This window comes from Gorilla gorilla, chromosome 18, assembly GCF_029281585.2.
Source record: "Gorilla gorilla gorilla isolate KB3781 chromosome 18, NHGRI_mGorGor1-v2.1_pri, whole genome shotgun sequence".
Lineage (NCBI taxonomy): Eukaryota > Metazoa > Chordata > Mammalia > Primates > Hominidae > Gorilla > Gorilla gorilla.
Genome location: NC_073242.2, coordinates 942337 through 968327, shown reverse-complemented (window position 1 = coordinate 968327; position 25991 = coordinate 942337).

The window sequence follows — 25991 nt, the reverse complement described above, 5'->3', positions numbered from 1 at the left end:
AGATAGCGGTGTAGTTATTTCCATGTTCATACAGATAGCAGTGTAGATATTTCCATGTTCATACAGATAGCGGTGTAGTTATTTCCATGTTCATACAGATAGCGGTGCTGATATTTCCATGTTTATACAGGCAGCGGTGTAGATATTTCCAGGTTTACACAGATAGCGGTTTAGATATTTCCTTCTTAATACAGATGGCGGTGTAGATATTTATATGTTCATACAGATGGCGGTGCAGATATTTCCATGTTCATACAGATGGCGGTGTAGATATTTCCATGTTTATAGATATAGCGGTGTAGTTATTTCCATGTGTAAAGAGATGGCTGTGTAGATATTTCCATGTATATGCAGATAGCAGTGTAGATATTTCCATTTTCATGCAGATAGCGGTGTAGATATTTCCATGTTCAAACAGATAGCGGTGTAGATTTTTCCATGTTCATTCAGATAGCTTTGTAGATATTTCCATGTTCATACAGATAGCGGTGTAGATATTTCCATGTTCATACAGATAGCGGTGTAGATATTTCCATGTTCATACAGATAGCGGTGCTGATATTTCCATGTTTATACAGGTAGCGGTGTAGATATTTCCATGGTTATACACATAGCGGTGTAGATATTTCCATGTTTATACAGATAGCGGTGTAGATATTTCCATGTTTATTCTGATAGCGGTGTAGATATCCCCATCTTAATACAGATGGCGGTGTAGATATTTATATGTTCATACAGATGGCGGTGCAGATATTTCCATGTTCATACAGATGGCGGTGTAGATATTTCCATGTTCATACAGATAGCGGTGTAGATATTTCCATGTTCATAAAGATGGCGGTGAAGATATTTCCATGTTCATACAGATAGCGGTGTAGTTTTTTCCATGTGTAAAGAGACAGCTGTGTAGATATTTCCATGTATATGCAGATAGCTGTGTATATATTTCCATTTTCATGCAGATAGCGGTGTAGATATTTCCATGTTCAAACAGATAGCGGTGTAGATATTTCCGTGTTCATACAGATAGCGGTGTAGATATTTCCATGTTCAAACAGATAGCGTTGTAGATATTTCCGTGTTCATACAGATAGCGGTGTAGATAATTCCATGTTCATACAGATAGCGGTGTAGATACTTCCATGTTCATACAGATAGAGGGGCTGATATTTCCATGTTCATACAGATAGCGGTGCTGATATTTCCATGTTTATACAGATAGCGGTGTAGATATTTCCATGTTTATACAGATAGCGGTGTAGATATTTCTATGTTTATACAGATGGCGGTGTAGGTATCTCCATCTTAATACAGATGGCGGTGTAGATATTTATGTGTTCATACAGATGGCGGTGCAGATATTTCCATGTTCATACAGATAGCGGTGTAGTTATTTCCATGTGTAAAGAGATAGCTGTGTAGATATTTCCATGTATATGCAGATAGCTGTGTAGATATTTCTATTTTCATGCAGATAGCGGTTTAGATATTTCCATGTTCGTACAGATAGCGGTGTAGATATTTCCATGTTCATACAGATAGCCTTGTAGACATTTCCATGTTTATACAGATAGCGGTGAAGATGTATGCATGTTTACACAGATAGCGGTGTAGATATTTCCATGTTCATACAGATAGCGGTGCTGAAATTTCCATGTTTATACAGGTAGTGGTGTAGATATTTCCATGTTTATACAGATAGCGGTGTAGATATTTCCATGTTTATACAGATAGCGGTGTAGATATTTCCATGTTTATACAGATAGCAGTGGAGATATCTCTATCTTAATACAGATTGCGGTGTAGATATTTATATGTTCATACAGATGGCAGTGCAGATATTTCCGTGTTCATACAGATGGCAGTGTAGATGTTTCCATGTTCATGCAGATAGCAGTGTAGTTATTTCCATGTGTAAAGAGATAGCTGTGTAGATATTTAAATAAATATGCAGATAGCAGTGTAGATATTTCCATTTTCATGCAGATAGCGGTGTAGATATTTCCATGTTCAAACAGATAGCGGTGTAGATATTTCCATGTTTATACAGATAGCGGTGTAGATATTTCCATGTTTATACAGATAGCGGTGTAGATATTTCCATGTTTATACAGATAGCGGTGTAGGTATCTCCATCTTAATACAGATGGCGGTGTAGATATTTATGTGTTCATACAGATGGCGGTGCAGATATTTCCATGTTCATACAGAGAGCGGTGTAGTTATTTCCATGTGTAAAGAGATAGCTGTGTAGATATTTCCATGTATATGCAGATAGCTGTGTAGATATTTCTATTTTCATGCAGATAGCGGTTTAGATATTTCCATGTTCGTACAGATAGCGGTGTAGATATTTCCATGTTCATACAGATAGCCTTGTAGACATTTCCATGTTTATACAGATAGCGGTGAAGATGTATGCATGTTTACACAGATAGCGGTGTAGATATTTCCATGTTCATACAGATAGCGGTGCTGATATTTCCATGTTTATACAGGTAGTGGTGTAGATATTTCCATGTTTATACAGATAGCGGTGTAGATATTTCCATGTTTATACAGATAGCGGTGTAGATATTTCCATGTTTATACAGATAGCAGTGGAGATATCTCTATCTTAATACAGATTGCGTTGTAGATATTTATATGTTCATACAGATGGCAGTGCAGATATTTCCATGTTCATACAGATGGCGGTGTAGATGTTTCCATGTTCATGCAGATAGCAGTGTAGTTATTTCCATGTGTAAAGAGATAGCTGTGTAGATATTTAAATGAATATGCAGATAGCAGTGTAGATATTACCATTTTCATGCAGATAGCGGTGTAGATATTTCCATGTTCAAACAGATAGCGGTGTAGGTATTTCCATGTTCATACAGATAGCGGTGTAGATATTTCCATGTTCATACAGATAGCGGTGTAGATATTTCCATGTTTATACAGATAGCGGTGTAGATATTTCCATGTTCATCCAGATGGCTGTGTAGATATATCCATGTTCATACAGATAGCGGTGTAGCTATTTCCATGTTCATACAGAGAGCGGAGTAGATATTTCCATGTTCATACAGATAGCGGTGTAGATATTTCCATGTTCATACAGATAGCGGTGCTGATATTTCCTTGTTTATACAGGCAGCGGTGTAGATATTTCCATGTTTATACAGATAGCGGTTTAGATATTTCCTTCTTAATACAGATGGCTGTGTAGATATTTATATGTTCATACAGATGGTGGTGTAGATATTTCCATGTTTATACAGATAGCAGTGTAGATATCTCCATCTTAATACAGATGGCGGTGTAGATATTTATATGTTCATACAGATGGCGGTGCAGTTATTTCCGTGTTCATACAGATGGCGGTGTAGATATTTCCATGTTCATACAGATAGCGGTGTAGTTATTTCCATGTGTAAAGAGATAGCTGTGTAGATATTTAAATGTATATGCAGATAGCAGTGTAGATATTTCCATTTTCATGCAGATAGCGGTGTAGATATTTCCATGTTCAAACAGATAGCGGTGTAGATATTTCCATGTTCATACAGATAGCGGTGTGGATATTTCCATGTTCATACAGATAGCGGTGTAGATATTTCCATGTTTATAGAGGTAGCGGTGAAGATCTATGCATGTTTACACAGATAGCGGTGTAGATATTTCCATGTTCATCCAGATGGCTGTGTAGATATATCCATGTTCATACAGCTAGTGGTTTAGTTATTTCCATGTTCATACAGATAGCGGTGTAGATATTTCCATGTTCATCCAGATGGCTCTGTAGATATATCCATGTTCATGCAGATAGCGGTGTAGATATTTCCATGTTCATACAGATAGTGGTGTAGCTATTTCCATGTTCATACAGATAACGGTGTAGCTATTTCCATGTTCATACAGATAGCAGTGTAGTTATTTCCATGTTCATACAGATAGCGGTGTAGATATTTCCATGTTCATACAGATAGCCGTGCTGATATTTCCATGTTTATACAGGCAGCGGTGTAGATATTTCCAAGTTCATACAGATAGCGGTGCTGATATTTCCATGTTTATACAGGTAGCGGTGTAGATATTTCCATGGTTATACAGATAGCGGTGTAGATATTTCCATGTTTATACAGATAGCGGTGTAGATATTTCCATGTTTATTCAGATAGCAGTGTAGATATCTCCGTCTTAATACAGATGGCGGTGTAGATATTTAAATGTTCATACAGATGGCGGTGCAGATATTTCCATGTTCATATAGATGGCGGTGTAGCTATTTCCATGTTTATAGAAATAGCGCTGTACTTATTTCCATGTGTAAAGAGATAGCTTTGTAGATATTTCCATGTATATGCAGATCGCTGTGTAGATATTTCCATTTTCATGCAGATAGCGGTGTAGATATTTCCATGTTCAAACAGATAGCGGTGTAGATATTTCCATGTTCATACAGATAGCAGTGTAGATATTTCCATGTTTATACAGATAGCGGTGAAGATGTATTCATGTTTACACAGATATCGGTGTAGATATTTCCATGTTCCTACAGATAGCGGTGTAGATATTTCCATGTTCATCCAGATGGCTGTGTAGATATATCCATGTTCATAAAGATGGAGTTGAAGATATTTCCATGTTCATACAGATAGCGGTGTAGTTTTTTCCATGTGTAAAGAGATAGCTGTGTAGATATTTACATGTATATGCAGATAGCTGGGTATATATTTCCATTTTCATGCAGATAGCGGTGTAGATATTTCCATGTTCCAACAGATAGCGGTGTAGATATTTCCGTGTTCATACAGATAGCGGTGTAGATATTTCCATGTTCAAACAGATAGCGTTGTAGATATTTCCGTGTTCATACAGATAGCGGTGTAGATAATTCCATGTTCATACAGATAGCGGTGTAGATACTTCCATGTTCATACAGATAGAGGGGCTGATATTTCCATGTTCATACAGATAGCGGTGCTGATATTTCCATGTTTATACAGATAGCGTTGTAGATATTTCCATGTTTATACAGATAGCGGTGTAGATATTTCCATGTTTATACAGATAGCGGTGTAGCTATCTCCATCTTAATACAGATGGCGGTGTAGATATTTATGTGTTCATACAGATGGCAGTGCAGATATTTCCATGTTCATACAGATAGCGGTGTAGTTATTTCCATGTGTAAAGAGATAGCTGTGTAGATATTTCCATGTATATGCAGATAGCTGTGTACATATTTCTATTTTAATGCAGATAGCGGTTTAGATATTTCCATGTTCGTACAGATAGCGGTGTAGATATTTCCATGTTCATACAGATAGCCTTGTAGACATTTCCATGTTTATACAGATAGCGGTGAAGATGTATGCATGTTTACACAGATAGCGGTGTAGATATTTCCATGTTCATACAGATAGCGGTGCTGATATTTCCATGTTTATACAGGTAGTGGTGTAGATATTTCCATGTTTATACAGATAGCGGTGTAGATATTTCCATGTTTATACAGATAGCGGTGTAGATATTTCCATGTTTATACAGATAGCAGTGGAGATATCTCTATCTTAATACAGATTGCGGTGTAGATATTTATATGTTCATACAGATGGCAGTGCAGATATTTCCATGTTCATACAGATGGCTGTGTAGATGTTTCCATGTTCATGCAGATAGCAGTGTAGTTATTTCCATGTGTAGAGAGATAGCTGTGTAGATATTTAAATGAATATGCAGATAGCAGTGTAGATATTTCCATTTTCATGCAGATAGCGGTGTAGATATTTCCATGTTCAAACAGATAGCGGTGTAGATATTTCCATGTTCATACAGATAGCGGTGCTGATATTTCCATGTTTATACAGATAGCGGTGTAGATATTTCCATGTTTATACAGATAGCGGTGTAGTTATTTCCATGTTTATACAGATAGCGGTGTAGGTATCTCCATCTTAATACAGATGGCGGTGTAGATATTTATGTGTTCATACAGATGGCGGTGCAGATATTTCCATGTTCATACAGATAGCGGTGTAGTTATTTCCATGTGTAAAGAGATAGCTGTGTAGATATTTCCATGTATATGCAGATAGCTGTGTAGATATTTCTATTTTCATGCAGATAGCGGTTTAGATATTTCCATGTTCGTACAGATAGCTGTGTAGATATTTCCATGTTCATACAGATAGCCTTGTAGACATTTCCATGTTTATACAGATAGCGGTGAAGATGTATGCATGTTTACACAGATAGCGGTGTAGATATTTCCATGTTCATACAGATAGCGGTGCTGATATTTCCATGTTTATACAGGTAGTGGTGTAGATATTTCAATGTTTATACAGATAGCGGTGTAGATATTTCCATGTTTATACAGATAGCGGTGTAGATATTTCCATGTTTATACAGATAGCAGTGGAGATATCTCTATCTTAATACAGATTGCGGTGTAGATATTTATATGTTCATACAGATGGCAGTGCAGATATTTCCATGTTCATACAGATGGCGGTGTAGATATTTCCATGTTCATGCAGATAGCAGTGTAGTTATTTCCAAATGTAAAGAGATAGCTGTGAAGATATTTAAATGTATATGCAGATAGCAGTGTAGATATTTCCATTTTCATGCAGATAGCGTTGTAGATATTTCCATTTTCAAACAGATAGCGGTGTAGATATTTCCATGTTCATACAGATAGCGGTGTAGATATTTCCATGTTCATACAGATAGCGGTGTAGATATTTCCATGTTTATACTGATAGCGGTGTAGATATTTCCATGTTCATACAGATAGCGGTGTAGCTATTTCCATGTTCATACAGAGAGCGGAGTAGATATTTCCATGTTCATACAGATAGCGGTGTAGATATTTCCATGTTCATACAGATAGCGGTGCTGATATTTCCTTGTTTATACAGGCAGCGGTGTAGATATTTCCATGTTTATACAGATAGCGGTTTAGATATTTCCTTCTTAATACAGATGGCTGTGTAGATATTTATATGTTCATACAGATGGCGGTGTAGATATTTCCATGTTTATACAGATTGCAGTGTAGATATCTCCATCTTAATACAGATGGCGGTGTACATATTTATATGTTCATACAGATGGCGGTGCAGATATTTCCGTGTTCATACAGACGGCGGTGTAGATATTTCCATGTTCATACAGATAGCGGTGTAGTTATTTCCATGTGTAAAGAGATAGCTGTGTAGATATTTAAATGTATATGCAGATAGCAGTGTAGATATTTCCATTTTCATGCAGATAGCGGTGTAGATATTTCCATGTTCAAACAGATAGCGGTGTAGATATTTCCATGTTCATACAGATAGCGGTGTGGATATTTCCATGTTCATACAGATAGCGGTGTAGATATTTCCATGTTTATAGAGGTAGCGGTGAAGATCTATGCATGTTTACACAGATAGCGGTGTAGATATTTCCATGTTCATCCAGATGGCTGTGTAGATATATCCATGTTCATACAGCTAGTGGTGTAGATATTTCCATGTTCATACAGATAGCGGTGTAGATATTTCCATGTTCATCCAGATGGCTGTGTAGATATATCCATGTTCATACAGATAGCGGTGTAGATATTTCCATGTTCATACAGATAGTGGTGTAGCTATTTCCATGTTCATACAGATAACGGTGTAGCTATTTCCATGTTCATACAGATAGCAGTGTAGTTATTTCCATGTTCATACAGATTCCGGTGTAGATATTTCCATGTTCATACAGATAGCCGTGCTGATATTTCCATGTTTATACAGGCAGCGGTGTAGATATTTCCATGTTCATACAGATAGCGGTGCTGATATTTCCATGTTTATACAGGTAGCGGTGTAGATATTTCCATGGTTATACAGATAGCGGTGTAGATATTTCCATGTTTATACAGATAGCGGTGTAGATATTTCCATGTTTATTCAGATAGCAGTGTAGATATCTCCGTCTTAATACAGATGGCGGTGTAGATATTTATATGTTCATACAGATGGCGGTGCAGATATTTCCATGTTCATACAGATAGCGGTGTAGATATTTCCATGTTCATACAGATAGCGGTGTAGTTATTTCCATGTGTAAAGAGATATCTGTGTAGATATTTCCATGTATATGCAGATAGCTTTGTAGATATTTCCGTTTTCATGCAGATAGCGGTGTATATATTTCCATCTTCAAACAGATAGCGGTGTAGATATTTCCATGTTCATGCAGATAGCGGTGTAGATATTTCCATGTTTATACAGATAGCGGTGAAGATGTATGCATGTTTACACAGATAGCGGTGTGGATATTTCCATGTTCTTCCAGAGGGCTGTGTAGATATATCCATGTTCATACAGATAGCGGTGTAGATATTTCCTTGTTCATACTGATAGCGGTGTAGATATTTCCATGTTCATACAGATAGCGGTGTAGATATTTCCATGTTCATACAGATAGCGGTGTAGATATTTCCATGTTCATACAGATAGCGGTGCTGATATTTCCATGTTTATACAGGTAGCGGTGTAGATATTTCAATGTTTATACAGATAGCGGTGTAGATATTTCCATGTTCAAACAGATAGCGGTGTAGATATTTCCATGTTCATACAGATAGCGGTGCAGATATTTCCATTTTCATACAGATAGCGGTGTAGTTATTTCCATGTTTATACAGATAGTGGTGAAGATGTATGCATGTTTACACAGATAGCGGTGTAGATATTTCCATGTTCATCCAGATGGCTGTGTAGATATATCCATGTTCATACAGATAGCTGTGTAGATATATCCATGTTCATACATATAGCGGTGTACATATTTCCATGTTCATACAGATAGCGGTGTAGATATTTCCATGTTCATCCAGATGGCTGTATAGATATATCCATGTTCATACAGATAGCGGTGTAGATATTTCCATGTTCATACAGATAGTGGTGTAGCTATTTCCATGTTCATACAGATAACGGTGTAGCTATTTCCATGTTCATACAGATAGCAGTGTAGATATTTCCAGGTTTATACAGATAGCGGTTTAGATATTTCCTTCTTAATACAGATGGCGGTGTAGATATTTATAAGTTCATACAGATGGCGGTGCAGATATTTCCATGTTCATACAGATGGCGGTGTAGTTATTTCCATGTGTAAAGAGATAGCTGTGTAGATATTTCCATGTATATGCAGATAGCAGCGTAGATATTTAAATGTATATGCAGATAGCGGTGTAGATATTTCCATGTTCAAACAGATAGCGGTGTAGATTTTTCCATGTTCACTCAGTTAGCTTTGTAGATATTTCCATGTTCATACAGATAGCGGTGTAGATATTTCCATGTTCATACAGATAGCGATGTAGATATTTCCATGTTCATACAGATAGCGGTGCTGATATTTCCATGTTTATACAGGCAGCGGTGTAGATATTTCCATGATTATACAGAAAGCGGTTTAGATATTTCCTTCTAAATACAGATGGCGGTGTATTTATATGTTCATACAGATGGCGGTGTAGATATTTCCATGTTTATACAGATAGCAGTGTAGATATCTCCATCTTAATACAGATGGCGGTGTAGATATTTATATGTTCATACAGATGGCGGTGCAGATATTTCCATGTTCATAGTGATGGCGGTGTAGTTATTTCCATGTTCATACAGATGGTGGTGTAGATATTTCCATGTTCATCCAGATGGCTGTGTGGATATATCCATGTTCATACAGATAGCGGTGTAGATATTTCCATGTTCAGACAGATGGCTGTGTAGATATATCCATGTTCATACAGATAGCGGTGTAGATATTTCCATGTTCATACAGATAGCGGCGTAGCTATTTCCATTTTCATATAGATAACGGTGTAGCTATTTCCATGTTCATACAGATAGCAGTGTAGATATTTCCATGTTCATACAGATAGCGGTGTAGATATTTCCATTTTCATACAGAGAGCGGTGCTGATATTTCCATGTTTATACAGGCAGCGGTGTAGATATTTCCATGTTTCTACAGATAGCGGTTTAGATATTTCCTTCTTAATACAGATGGCGGTGTAGATATTTATATGTTCATACAGATGGCGGTGCAGATATTTCCATGTTCATACAGATGGTGGTGTAGATATTTCCATGTTTATAGATATAGCGGTGTAGATATTTCCATGTTCATACAGATAGCGGTGTAGCTATTTCCAAGTTCATACAGATAACGGCGTAGCTATTTCCATGTTCATACAGATAGCAGTGTGGATATTTCCATGTTCGTACAGATAGCGGTGTAGATATCTCCATTTTCATACAGATAGCTTTGTAGATATTTCCATGTTCATAGAGATAGCGGTGTAGATATTTCCATGTTTATACAGATAGCGGTGAAGATGTATGCATGTTTACACAGATAGCGGTGTGGATATTTCCTTGTTCATCCAGAGGGCTGTGTAGATATATCCATGTTCATACAGATAGCGGTGTAGATGTTTCCATGTTCATACAGATAGCGGTGTAGATATTTCCATGTTCATACAGATAGCGGTGCAGATATTTCCATGTTTATACAGGTAGCGGTGTAGATATTTCCATGTTTATACAGATAGCGGTGTAGATATTTCCATGTTTATACAGATAGCGGTGTAGATATTTCCATGTTTATACAGATAGCGGTGTAGATATCTCCATCTTAATAGAGATGGCGGTGTAGATATTTATATGTTCATACAGATGGCAGTGCAGATATTTCCGTGTTCATACAGATGGCGGTGTAGATATTTCCATGTTCATACAGATAGCCGTGTAGTTATTTCCATGTGTAAAGAGATAGCTGTGTAGATATTTCCATGTATATGCAGATAGCAGTGTAGATATTTCCATTTTCATTCAGATAGCGGTGTAGGTATTTCCATGTTCAAACAGATAGCGGTGTAGATATTTCCATGTTCATACAGATAGCGGTGCAGATATTTCTATGTTCATATAGATAGCGGTGTAGATATTTCCATGTTTATACAGATAGCGGTGAAGATGTATGCATGTTTACACAGATAGCGGTGTAGATATTTCCATGTTCATCCAGATGGCTGTGTAGATATATCCATGTTCATACAGATAGCGGTGTAGATATTTCCATGTTCATACAGATAGCGGTGTAGATATTTCCATGTTCATCCAGATGGCTGTGTAGATATATCCATGTTCATACAGATAGCGGTGTAGATATTTCCATGTTCATACAGATAGCGGTGTAGCTATTTCCATGTTCATACAGATAACGGTGTAGCTATTTCCATGTTCATACAGATAGCAGTGTAGATATTTCCACGTTCATACAGATAACGGTGTAGATATCTCCATTTTCATACAGATAGCTTTGTAGATATTTCCATGTTCATACAGATAGCGGGGTAGATATTTCCATGTTCATACAGATAGCGGTGTAGATATTTCCAGGTTCATACAGATAGCGCTGGTGATATTTCCATGTTTATACAGGTAGCGGTGTAGATATTTCCATGTTTATACAGATAGCGGTGTAGATATTTCCATGTTTATACAGATAGCAGTGTAGATATTTCCATGTTTATTCAGATAGCGGTGTAGATATCTCCATCTTAATACAGATGGCGGTGTAGATATTTATATGTTCATACAGATGGCGGTGCAGATATTTCCATGTTCATACAGATGGCGGTGTAGATATGTCCATGTTCATACAGATAGCGTTGTAGTTATTTCCATGTGTAAACAGACAGCTGTGTAGATATTTCCATCTATAAGCAGATAGCTGTGTAGATATTTCCATTTTCATGCAGATAGCGGAGTACATATTTCCATCTTCAAACAGATAGCGGTGTAGATATTTCCATGTTCATACAGATAACGGTGTAGATATTTCCATGTTTACACAGATAACGGTGAAGATGTATGCATGTTTACACAAATAGCGGTGTGGATATTTCCATGTTCATCCAGACGGCTGTGTAGATATATCCATGTTCATACAGGTAGCGGTGTAGATATTTCCATGTTTATACAGATATAGGTGTAGATATTTCCATGTTTATACAGATAGCGGTGTTGATATTTCCATGTTTATACAGATAGCGGTGTAGATATGTCCATCTTAATACAGATGGCGGTGTAGATATTTATATGTTCATACTGATGACGGTGCAGATATTTCCATGTTCATACAGATGGCGGTGTAGATATTTCCATGTTCATACAGATAGCGGTGTAGTTATTTCCATGTGTAAAGAGATGGCTGTGTAGATATTTCCATGTATATGCAGACAGCAGTGTAGATATTTCCATTTTCATGCAGATAGCGGTGTAGATATTTCCATGTTCAAACAGATAGCGGTTTAGATATTTCCATGTTCATACAGATAGCGGTGCAGATATTTCCATGTTCATACAGATAGCGGTGCAGTTATTTCCATGTTTATACAGATAGTGGTGAAGATGTATGCATGTTTACACAGATAGCGGTGTAGATATTTCCATGTTCATCCAGATGGCTGTGTAGATATATCCATGTTCATACAGATAGCTGTGTAGATATATCCATGTTCATACAGATAGCGGTGTACATATTTCCATGTTCATACAGATAGCGGTGTAGATATTTCCATGTTCATCCAGATGGCTGTGTAGATATATCCATGTTCATACAGATAGCGGTGTAGATATTTCCATGTTCATACAGATAGTGGTGTAGCTATTTCCATGTTCATACAGATAACGGTGTAGCTATTTCCATGTTCATACAGATAGTAGTGTAGGTATTTCCATGTTCATACAGATAGCGGTGTAGATATTTCCATGTTCATACAGATAGCGGTGCTGATATTTCCATGTTTATACAGGCAGCGGTGTAGATATTTCCAGGTTTATACAGATAGCGGTTTAGATATTTCCTTCTTAATACAGATGGCGGTGTAGATATTTATATGTTCATACAGATGGCGGTGCAGATATTTCCATGTTCATACAGATGGCGGTGTAGATATTTCCATGTTTATAGATATAGCGGTGTAGTTATTTCCATGTGTAAAGAGATAGCTGTGTAGATATTTCCATGTATATGCAGATAGCAGTGTAGATATTTCCATTTTCATGCAGATAGCGGTGTAGATATTTCCATGTTCAAACAGATAGCGGTGTAGATATTTCCGTGTTCATACAGATAGCGGTGTAGAAATTTCCATGTTCAAACAGATAGCGGTGTAGATATTTCCGTGTTCATACAGATAGCGGTGTAGATATTTCCATGTTCATACAGATAGCGGTGTAGATACTTCCATGTTCATACCGAAAGAGGGGCTGATATTTCCATGTTCATACAGATAGCGGTGCTGATATTTCCATGTTTATACAGATAGCGGTGTAGATATTTCCATGTTTATACAGATAGCGGTGTAGATATTTCCATGTTTATACAGATAGCGGTGTAGGTATCTCCATCTTAATACAGATGGCGGTGTAGATATTTCCATGTTTATACAGATAGCAGTGTAGATATCTCCATCTTAATACAGATTGCGGTGTAGATATTTATATGTTCATACAGATGGCGGTGCAGATATTTCCGTGTTCATACAGATGGCGGTGTAGATATTTCCGTGTTCATACAGATAGCGGTGTAGTTATTTCCATGTGTAAAGAGATAGCTGTGTAGATATTTAAATGTATATGCAGATAGCAGTGTAGATATTTCCATTTTCATGCAGATAGCGGTGTAGATATTTCCATGTTCAAACAGATATCGGTGTAGGTATTTCCATGTTCATACAGATAGTGGTGTAGCTATTTCCATGTTCATACAGATAACAGTGTAGCTATTTCCATGTTCATACAGATAGCAGTGTAGGTATTTCCATGTTCATACAGATAGCGGTGTAGATATTTCCATGTTCATACAGATAGCGGTGCTGATATTTCCATGTTTATACAGGCAGCGGTGTAGATATTTCCAGGTTTATACAGATAGCGGTTTAGATATTTCCTTCTTAATACAGATGGCGGTGTAGATATTTATATGTTCATACAGATGGCGGTGCAGATATTTCCATGTTCATACAGATGGCGGTGTAGATATTTCCATGTTTATAGATATAGCGGTGTAGTTATTTCCATGTGTAAAGAGATAGCTGTGTAGATATTTCCATGTATATGCAGATAGCAGTGTAGATATTTCCATTTTCATGCAGATAGCGGTGTAGATATTTCCATGTTCAAACAGATAGCGGTGTAGATATTTCCGTGTTCATACAGATAGCGGTGTAGAAATTTCCATGTTCAAACAGATAGCGGTGTAGATATTTCCGTGTTCATACAGATAGCGGTGTAGATATTTCCATGTTCATACAGATAGCGGTGTAGATACTTCCATGTTCATACCGAAAGAGGGGCTGATATTTCCATGTTCATACAGATAGCGGTGCTGATATTTCCATGTTTATACAGATAGCGGTGTAGATATTTCCATGTTTATACAGATAGCGGTGTAGATATTTCCATGTTTATACAGATAGCGGTGTAGGTATCTCCATCTTAATACAGATGGCGGTGTAGATATTTCCATGTTTATACAGATAGCAGTGTAGATATCTCCATCTTAATACAGATTGCGGTGTAGATATTTATATGTTCATACAGATGGCGGTGCAGATATTTCCGTGTTCATACAGATGGCGGTGTAGATATTTCCGTGTTCATACAGATAGCGGTGTAGTTATTTCCATGTGTAAAGAGATAGCTGTGTAGATATTTAAATGTATATGCAGATAGCAGTGTAGATATTTCCATTTTCATGCAGATAGCGGTGTAGATATTTCCATGTTCAAACAGATATCGGTGTAGGTATTTCCATGTTCATACAGATAGCGGTGTGGATATTTCCATGTTCATACTGATAGCGGTGTAGATATTTCCATGTTTATAGAGGTAGCTGTGAAGATCTATGCATGTTTACACAGATAGCGGTGTAGATATTTCCATGTTCAAACAGATAGCGGTGTAGATATTTCCATGTTCATACAGATAGCGGTGTGGATATTTCCATGTTCATACAGATAGCGGTGTAGATATTTCCATGTTTATGGAGATAGCGGTGAAGTTCTATGCATGTTTACACTGAGAGCAGTGTAGATATTTCCATGTTCATCCAGATGGCTGTGTAGATATATCCATGTTCATACAGATAGCGGTGTATATATTTCCATCTTCAAACAGATAGCGGTGTAGATATTTCCATGTTCATAGAGATAGCGGTGTAGATATTTCCATGTTTATACAGATAGCGGTGAAGATGTATGCATCTTTTCACAGATAGCGGTGTGGATATTTCCATGTTCATCCAGAGGGCTGTGTAGATATATCCATGTTCATACAGATAGCGGTGTAGATATTTCCATGTTCATACAGATAGCAGTGTAGATATTTCCATGTTCATACAGATAGCTGTGTAGATATTTCCATGTTTATACAGATAGCGGTGTAGATATTTCCATGTTTATACAGATAGCGGTGTAGATATTTCCATGTTTATACAGATAGCGGTGTAGATAACTCCATCTTCATACAGATGGCGGTGTAGATATTTATATGTTCATACAGATGGCGGTGCAGATATTTCCATGTTCATACAGATGGCGGTGTAGATATTTCCATGTTCATACAGATAGCGGTGTAGTTATTTCCATGTGTAGAGGGATAGCTGTGTAGATATTTCCATGTATATGCAGATAGCAGTGTAGATATTTCCATTTTCATGCAGATAGCGGTTTAGATATTTCCATGTTCAAACAGATAGCGGTGTCGATATTTCCATGTTCATACAGATAGCGGTGCAGATATTTCCATGTTCATACAGATAGCGGAGTAGATATTTCCATGTGTAAAGAGATAGCTGTGTTGATATTTCCATCTATATGCAGATAGCTGTGTAGATATTTCCATTTTCATGCAGATAGCGGTGTATATATTTCCATCTTCAAACAGATAGCGGTGTAGATATTTCCATGTTCATAGAGATAGCGGTGTAGATATTTCCATGTTTATACAGATAGCGGTGAAGATGTATGCATGTTTACAGAGATAGCGGTCTGGATATTTCCTTGTTCATACAGATAGCGGTGTCCATATTTCCATGTTCATACAGATAGCGGTGTAGATATTTCCATGTTCATCCAGATGGCTGTGTAGATATATCCATGTTCATACAGATTGCGGTGTAGATATTTCCATGTTCATACAGATAGTGGTGTAGCTATTTCCATGTTCATACAGATAACGGTGTAGCTATTTCCATGTTCATACAGATAGCAGTGTAGGTATTTCCATGTTCATACAGATAGCGGTGTAGATATTTCCATGTTCATACAGATAGCGGTGCTGATATTTCCATGTTTATACAGGCAGCGGTGTAGATATTTCCAGGTTTACACAGATAGCAGTTTAGATATTTCCTTCTTAATACAGATGGCGGTGTAGATATTTATATGTTCATACAGATGGCGGTGCAGATATTTCCATGTTCATACAGATGGCGGTGTAGATATTTCCATGTTTATAGATATAGCGGTGTAGTTATTTCCATGTGTAAAGAGATAGCTGTGTAGATATTTCCATGTATATGCAGATAGCAGTGTAGATATTTCCATTTTCATGCAGATAGCGGTGTAGATATTTCCATGTTCAAACAGATAGCGGTGTAGATTTTTCCATGTTCATTCAGTTAGCTTTGTAGATATTTCCATGTTCATACAGATAGCGGTGTAGATATTTCCATGTTCATACAGATAGCGGTGTAGATATTTCCACGTTCATACAGATAGCGGTGCTGATATTTCCATGTTTATACAGGTAGCGGTGTAGATATTTCCATGGTTATACACATAGCGGTGTAGATATTTCCATGTTTATACAGATAGCGGTGTAGATATTTCCATGTTTATTCAGATAGCGGTGTAGATATCTCCATCTTAATACAGATGGCGGTGTAGATATTTATATGTTCATACAGATGGCGGTGCAGATATTTCCATGTTCATACAGATGGCGGTGTAGATTTTTCCATGTTCATACAGATAGTGGTGTAGTTATTTCCATGTGTAAAGATATAGCTGTGTAGATATTTCCATCTATATGCAGATAGCTGTGTAGATATTTCCATTTTCATGCAGATAGCGGTGTATATATTTCCATCTTCAAACAGATATCGGTGTAGATATTTCCATGTTCATACAGATAGCGGTGTAGATATTTCCATGTTTCTACAGATAGCGGTGAAGATGTATGCATGTTTACACAGATAGCGGTGTGGATATTTCCATGTTCATCCAGAGGGCTTTGTAGATATATCCATGTTCATACAGATAGCGGTGTAGATATTCCCATGTTCATACAGATAGCGGTGTAGATATTTCCATGTTCATACAGATGGCGGTGTAGCTATTTCCATGTTTATAGAAATAGCGCTGTACTTATTTCCATGTGTAAAGAGATAGCTTTGTAGATATTTCCATGTATATGCAGATCGCTGTGTAGATATTTCCATTTTCATGCAGATAGCGGTGTAGATATTTCCATGTTCAAACAGATAGCGGTGTGGATATTTCCATGTTCATAGAGATAGCAGTGTAGATATTTCTATGTTTATACAGATAGCGGTGAAGATGTATTCATGTTTACACAGATATCGGTGTAGATATTTCCATGTTCATACAGATAGCGGTGTAGATATTTCCATGTTCATCCAGATGGCTGTGTAGATATATCCATGTTCATATAGATGGCGGTGAAGATATTTCCATGTTCATACAGATAGCGGTGTAGATTTTTCCATGTGTAAAGAGATAGCTGTGTAGATATTTCCATGTATATGCAGATAGCTGTGTATATATTTCCATTTTCATGCAGATAGCGGTGTAGATATTTCCATGTTCAAACAGATAGCGGTGTAGATATTTCCGTGTTCATACAGATAGCGGTGTAGACATTTCCATGTTCAAACAGATAGCGGTGTAGATATTTCCGTGTTCATACAGATAGCGGTGTAGATATTTCCATGTTCATACAGATAGCGGTGTAGATACTTCCATGTTCATACCGATAGAGGGGCTGATATTTCCATGTTCATACAGATAGCGGTGCTGATATTTCCATGTTTATACAGATAGCGGTGTAGATATTTCCATGTTTATACAGATAGCGGTGTAGATATTTCCATGTTTATACAGATAGCGGTGTAGTTATCTCCATCTTAATACAGATGGCGGTGTAGATATTTCCATGTTTATACAGATAGCAGTGTAGATATCTCCATCTTAATACAGATTGCGGTGTAGGTATTTATATGTTCATACAGATGGCGGGGCAGATATTTCCGTGTTCATACAGATGGCGGTGTAGATATTTCCATGTTCATACAGATAGCGGTGTAGTTATTTCCATGTGTAAAGAGATAGCTGTGTAGATATTTAAATGTATATGCAGATAGCAGTGTAGATATTTCCATTTTCATGCAGATAGCGGTGTAGATATTTCCATGTTCAAGCAGATATCGGTGTAGGTATTTCCATGTTCATACAGATAGCGATGTGGATATTTCCATGTTCATACTGATAGTGGTGTAGATATTTCCATGTTCATACAGATAGCGGTGTAGTTATTTCCATGAGTAAAGAGATAGCTGTGTAGATATTTCCATCTATATGCAGATAGCTGTGTAGATATTTCCATTTTCATGCAGATAGCGGTGTATATATTTCCATCTTCAAACAGATAGCGGTGTAGATATTTCCATGTTCATAGAGATAGCGGTGTAGATATTTCCATGTTTATACAGATAGCGGTGAAGATGTATGCATCTTTACACAGATAGCGGTGTGGATATTTCCATGTTCATCCAGAGGGCTGTGTAGATATATCCATGTTCATACAGATAGCGGTGTAGATATTTCCATGTTCATACAGATAGCAGTGTAGATATTTCCATGTTCATACACATAGCTGTGTAGATATTTCCATGTTTATACAGATAGCGGTGTAGATATTTCCATGTTTATACAGATAGCGGTGTAGATATTTCCATGTTTATACAGATAGCGGTGTAGATAACTCCATCTTCATACAGATGGCGGTGTAGATATTTATATGTTCATACAGATGGCGGTGCAGATATTTCCATGTTCATACAGATGGCGGTGTAGATATTTCCATGTTCATACAGATAGCGGTGTAGTTATTTCCATGTGTAGAGGGATAGCTGTGTAGATATTTCCATGTATATGCAGATAGCAGTGTAGATATTTCCATTTTCATGCAGATAGCGGTGTAGATATTTCCATGTTCAAACAGATAGCGGTGTCGATGTTTCCATGTTCATACAGATAGCGGTGCAGATATTTCCATGTTCATACAGATAGCGGAGTAGATATTTCCATGTGTAAAGAGATAGCTGTGTTGATATTTCCATCTATATGCAGACAGCTGTGTAGATATTTCCATTTTCATGCAGATAGCGGTGTATATATTTCCATCTTCAAACTGATAGCGGTGTAGATATTTCCATGTTCATAGAGATAGCGGTGTAGATATTTCCATGTTTATACAGATAGCGGTGAAGATGTATGCATGTTTACACAGATAGCGGTGTGGATATTTCCTTGTTCATCCAGAGGGCTGTGTAGATATATCCATGTTCATACAGATAGCGGTGTAGATATTTCCATGTTCATACAGATAGCGGTGTAGATATTTCCATGTTCATACAGATAGCGGTGCAGATATTTCCATGTTTATACAGGTAGCGTTGTAGATATTTCCATGTTTATACAGATAGCGGTGTAGATATTTCCATGTTTATACAGATAGCGGTGTAGGTATTTCCATGTTTATACAGATAGCGGTGTAGATATCTCCATCTTAATACAGATGGTGGTGTAGATATTTATATGTTCATACAGATGGCAGTGCAGATATTTCCATGTTCATACAGATGGCGGTGTAGATATTTCCATGTTCATACAGATAGCCGTGTAGTTATTTCCATGTGTAAAGAGATAGCTGTGTAGATATTTCCATGTATATGCAGATAGCAGTGTAGATATTTCCATTTTCATGCAGATAGCGGTGTAGGTATTTCCATGTTCAAACAGATAGCGGTGTAGATTTTTCCATGTTCATTCAGTTAGCTTTGTAGATATTTCCATGTTCATACAGATAGCGGTGTAGATATTTCCATGTTCATACAGATAGCGGTGTAGATATTTCCATGTTCATACAGATAGCGGTGCTGATATTTCCATGTTTATACAGGTAGCGGTGTAGATATTTCCATGGTTATACAAATAGCGGTGTAGATATTTCCATGTTTATACAGATAGCGGTGTAGATATTTCCATGTTTATTCAGATAGCCGTGTAGATATCTCCATCTTAATACAGATGGCGGTGTAGATATTTATATGTTCATACAGATGGCGGTGCAGATATTTCCATGTTCATACAGATGGCGGTGTAGATTTTTCCATGTTCATACAGATAGTGGTGTAGTTATTTCCATGTGTAAAGATATAGCTGTGTAGATATTTCCATCTATATGCAGATAGCTGTGTAGATATTTCCATTTTCATGCAGATAGCGGTGTATATATTTCCATCTTCAAACAGATAGCGGTGTAGATATTTCCATGTTCATACAGATAGCGGTGTAGATATTTCCATGTTTCTACAGATAGCGGTGAAGATGTATGCATGTTTACACAGATAGCGGTGTGGATATTTCCATGTTCATCCATAGGGCTGTGTAGATATATCCATGTTCATACAGATAGCGGTGTAGATATTCCCATGTTCATACAGATAGCGGTGTAGATATTTCCATGTTCATACAGATGGCGGTTTAGCTATTTCCATGTTTATAGAAATAGCGCTGTACTTATTTCCATGTGTAAAGAGATAGCTTTGTAGATATTTCCATGTATATGCAGATCGCTGTGTAGATATTTCCATTTTCATGCAGATAGCGGTGTAGATATTTCCATGTTCAAACAGATAGCGGTGTGGATATTTCCATGTTCATAGAGATAGCAGTGTAGATATTTCTATGTTTATACAGATAGCGGTGAAGATGTATTCATGTTTACACAGATATCGGTGTAGATATTTCCATGTTCATACAGATAGCGGTGTAGATATTTCCATGTTCATCCAGATGGCTGTGTAGATATATCCATGTTCATATAGATGGCGGTGAAGATATTTCCATGTTCGTACAGATAGCGGTGTAGATTTTTCCATGTGTAAAGAGGTAGCTGTGTAGATATTTCCATGTATATGCAGATAGCTGTGTATCTATTTCCATTTTCATGCAGATAGCGGTGTAGATATTTCCATGTTCAAACAGATAGCGGTGTAGATATTTCCGTGTTCATACAGATAGCGGTGTAGACATTTCCATGTTCAAACAGATAGCGGTGTAGATATTTCCGTGTTCATACAGATAGCGGTGTAGATATTTCCATGTTCATACAGATAGCGGTGTAGATACTTCCATGTTCATACCGATAGAGGGGCTGATATTTCCATGTTCATACAGATAGCGGTGCTGATATTTCCATGTTTATACAGATAGCGGTGTAGATATTTCCATGTTTATACAGATAGCGGTGTAGATATTTCCATCTTTATACAGATAGCGGTGTAGGTATCTCCATCTTAATACAGATGGCGGTGTAGATATTTCCATGTTTATACAGATAGCAGTGTAGATATCTCCATCTTAATACAGATTGCGGTGTAGATATTTACATGTTCATACAGATGGCGGTGCAGATATTTCCGTGTTCATACAGATGGCGGTGTAGATATTTCCATGTTCATACAGATAGCGGTGTAGTTATTTCCATGTGTAAAGAGATAGCTGTGTAGATATTTAAATGTATATGCAGATAGCAGTGTAGATATTTCCATTTTCATGCAGATAGCGGTGTAGATATTTCCATGTTCAAACAGATATCGGTGTAGGTATTTCCATGTTCATACAGATAGCGGTGTGGATATTTCCATGTTCATACTGATAGCGGTGTAGATATTTCCATGTTTATAGAGGTAGCTGTGAAGATCTATGCATGTTTACACAGATATCGGTGTAGATATTTCCATGTTCAAACAGATAGCGGTGTAGATATTTCCATGTTCATACAGATAGCGGTGTGGATATTTCCATGTTCATACAGATAGCGGTGTAGATATTTCCATGTTTATGGAGATAGCGGTGAAGTTCTATGCATGTTTACACTGAGAGCAGTGTAGATATTTCCATGTTCATCCAGATGGCTGTGTAGATATATCCATGTTCATACAGATAGCGGTGTATATATTTCCATCTTCAAACAGATAGCGGTGTAGATATTTCCATGTTCATAGAGATAGCGGTGTAGATATTTCCATGTTTATACAGATAGCGGTGAAGATGTATGCATCTTTACACAGATAGCGGTGTGGATATTTCCATGTTCATCCAGAGGGCTGTGTAGATATATCCATGTTCATACAGATAGCGGTGTAGATATTTCCATGTTCATACAGATAGCAGTGTAGATATTTCCATGTTCATACAGATAGCTGTGTAGATATTTCCATGTTTATACAGATAGCGGTGTAGATATTTCCATGTTTATACAGATAGCGGTGTAGATATTTCCATGTTTATACAGATAGCGGTGTAGATAACTGCATCTTAATACAGATGGCGGTGTAGATATTTATATGTTCATACAGATGGCGGTGCAGATATTTCCATGTTCATACAGATGGCGGTGTAGATATTTCCATGTTCATACAGATAGCGGTGTAGTTATTTCCATGTGTAGTGGGATAGCTGTGTAGATATTTCCATGTTTATACAGATAGCGGTGAAGATGTATGCATCTTTACACAGATAGCGGTGTGGATATTTCCATGTTCATCCAGAGGGCTGTGTAGATATATCCATGTTCATACAGATAGCGGTGTAGATATTTCCATGTTTATACAGATAGCGGTGTAGATATTTCCATGTTTATACAGATAGCGGTGTAGATAACTCCATCTTAATACAGATGGCGGTGTAGATATTTATATGTTCATACAGATGGCGGTGCAGATATTTCCATGTTCATACAGATAGCGGTGTAGTTATTTCCATGTGTAGAGGGATAGCTGTGTAGATATTTCCATGTATATGCAGATAGCAGTGTAGATATTTCCATTTTCATGCAGATAGCGGTGTAGATATTTCCATGTTCAAACAGATAGCGGTGTCGATATTTCCATGTTCATACAGATAGCGGTGCAGATATTTCCATGTTCATACAGATAGCGGAGTAGATATTTCCATGTGTAAAGAGATAGCTGTGTTGATATTTCCATCTATATGCAGATAGCTGTGTAGATATTTCCATTTTCATGCAGATAGCGGTGTATATATTTCCATCTTCAAACAGATAGCGGTGTAGATATTTCCATGTTCATAGAGATAGCGGTGTAGATATTTCCATGTTTATACAGATAGCGGTGAAGATGTATGCATGTTTACACAGATAGCGGTGTGGATATTTCCTTGTTCATCCAGAGGGCTGTGTAGATATATCCATGTTCATACAGATAGCGGTGTAGATATTTCCATGTTCATACAGATAGCGGTGTAGATATTTCCATGTTCATACCGATAGCGGTGCAGATATTTCCATGTTTATACAGGTAGCGGTGTAGATATTTCCATGTTTATACAGATAGCGGTGTATATATTTCCATGTTTATACAGATAGCGGTGTAGATATTTCCATGTTTATACAGATAGCGGTGTAGATATCTCCATCTTAATACAGATGGCGGTGTAGATATTTATATGTTCATACAGATGGCAGAGCAGATATTTCCATGTTCATACAGATGGCGGTGTAGTTATTTCCATGTTCATACAGATAGCCGTGTAGTTATTTCCATGTGTAAAGAGATAGCTGTGTAGATATTTCCATGTATATGCAGATAGCAGTGTAGATATTTCCATTTTCATGCAGATAGCGGTGTCGGTATTTCCATGTTCAAACAGATAGCGGTGTAGATATTTCCATGCTCATACAGATAGCGGTGCAGATATTTCCATGTTCATATAGATAGCGGTGTAGATATTTCCATGTTTATACAGATAGCGGTGAAGATGTATGCATGTTTACACAGATAGCGGTGTAGATATTTCCACGTTCATCCAGATGGCTGTGCAGATATATCCATGTTCATACAGATAGCGGTGTAGATATTTCCATGTTCATACAGATAGTGGTGTAGATATTTCCATGTTCATCCAGATGGCTGTGTAGATATATCCATGTTCATACACATAGCGGTGTAGATATTTCCATGTTCATACAGATAGCGGTGTAGCTATTTCCATGTTCATACAGATAGCAGTGTAGATATTTCCACGTTCATACAGATAGCGGTGTAGATATCTCCATTTTCATACAGATAGCTTTGTAGATATTTCCATGTTCATACAGATAGCGGTGTAGATATTTCCATGTTCATACAGATAGCGGTGTAGATATTTCCAGGTTCATACAGATAGCGCTGGTGATATTTCCATGTTTATACAGGTAGCAGTGTAGATATTTCCATGTTTATACAGATAGCGGTGTAGATATTTCCATGTTTATACAGATAGCGGTGTAGATATTTCCATGTTTATTCAGATAGCGGTGTAGATATCTCCATCTTAATACAGATGGCGGTGTAGATATTTATATGTTCATACAGATGGCAGTGCAGATATTTCCATGTTCATACAGATGGCGGTGTAGATATTTCCATGTTCATACAGATAGTGGTGTAGATATTTCCATGTTCATACAGATAGAGGTGTAGATATTTCCATGTTCATACAGATAGCGGTGCTGATATTTCCATGTTTATACAGGCAGCGGTGTAGATATTTCCAGATTTATACAGATAGCGGTTTAGATATTTCCTTCTTAATACAGATGGCGGTGTAGATATTTATATGTTCATACAGATGGCGGTGCAGATATTTCCATGTTTATAGATATAGCGGTGTAGTTATTTCCATGTGTAAAGAGATAGCTGTGTAGATATTTCCATGTATATGCAGATAGCAGTGTAGATATTTCCATTTTCAGGCAGATAGCGGTGTAGATATTTCCATGTTCAAACAGATAGCGGTGTAGATTTTTCCATGTTAATTCAGATAGCTTTGTAGATATTTCCATGTTCATACAGATAGCGGTGTAGATATTTCCATGTTCATACAGATAGCGGTGGAGATATTTCCATGTTCATAGAGATAGCGGTGCTGATATTTCCTTGTTTATACAGGCAGCGGTGTAGATATTTCCATGTTTATACAGATAGCGCTTTAGATATTTCCTTCTTAATACAGATGGCTGTGTAGACATTTATATGTTCATACAGATGGCGGTGTAGATATTTCCATGTTTATACAGATAGCAGTGTAGATATTTCCTCTTAATACAGATGGCGGTGTAGATATTTATATGTTCATACAGATGGCTGTGCAGATATTTCCGTGTTCATACAGATGGCGGTGTAGATATTTCCATGTTCATACAGATAGCGGTGTAGTTATTTCCATGTGTAAAGAGATAGCTGTGTAGATATTTAAATGTATAGGCAGAGAGCAGTGTAGATATTTCCATTTTCATGCAGATAGCGGTGCAGATATCTCCATGTTCAAACAGATAGCGGTGTAGATATTTCCATGTTCATCCAGATGGCTGTGTAGATATATCCATGTTCATACAGATAGTGATGTAGATATTTCCATGTTCATACAGATAGCCGTGTAGATATTTCCATGTTTATACAGATAGCGATGAAGATGTATGCATGTTTACACAGATAGCGGTGTAGGTATTTCTATGTTCATCCAGATGGCTGTGTAGATATATCCATGTTCATACAGATAGCGGCGT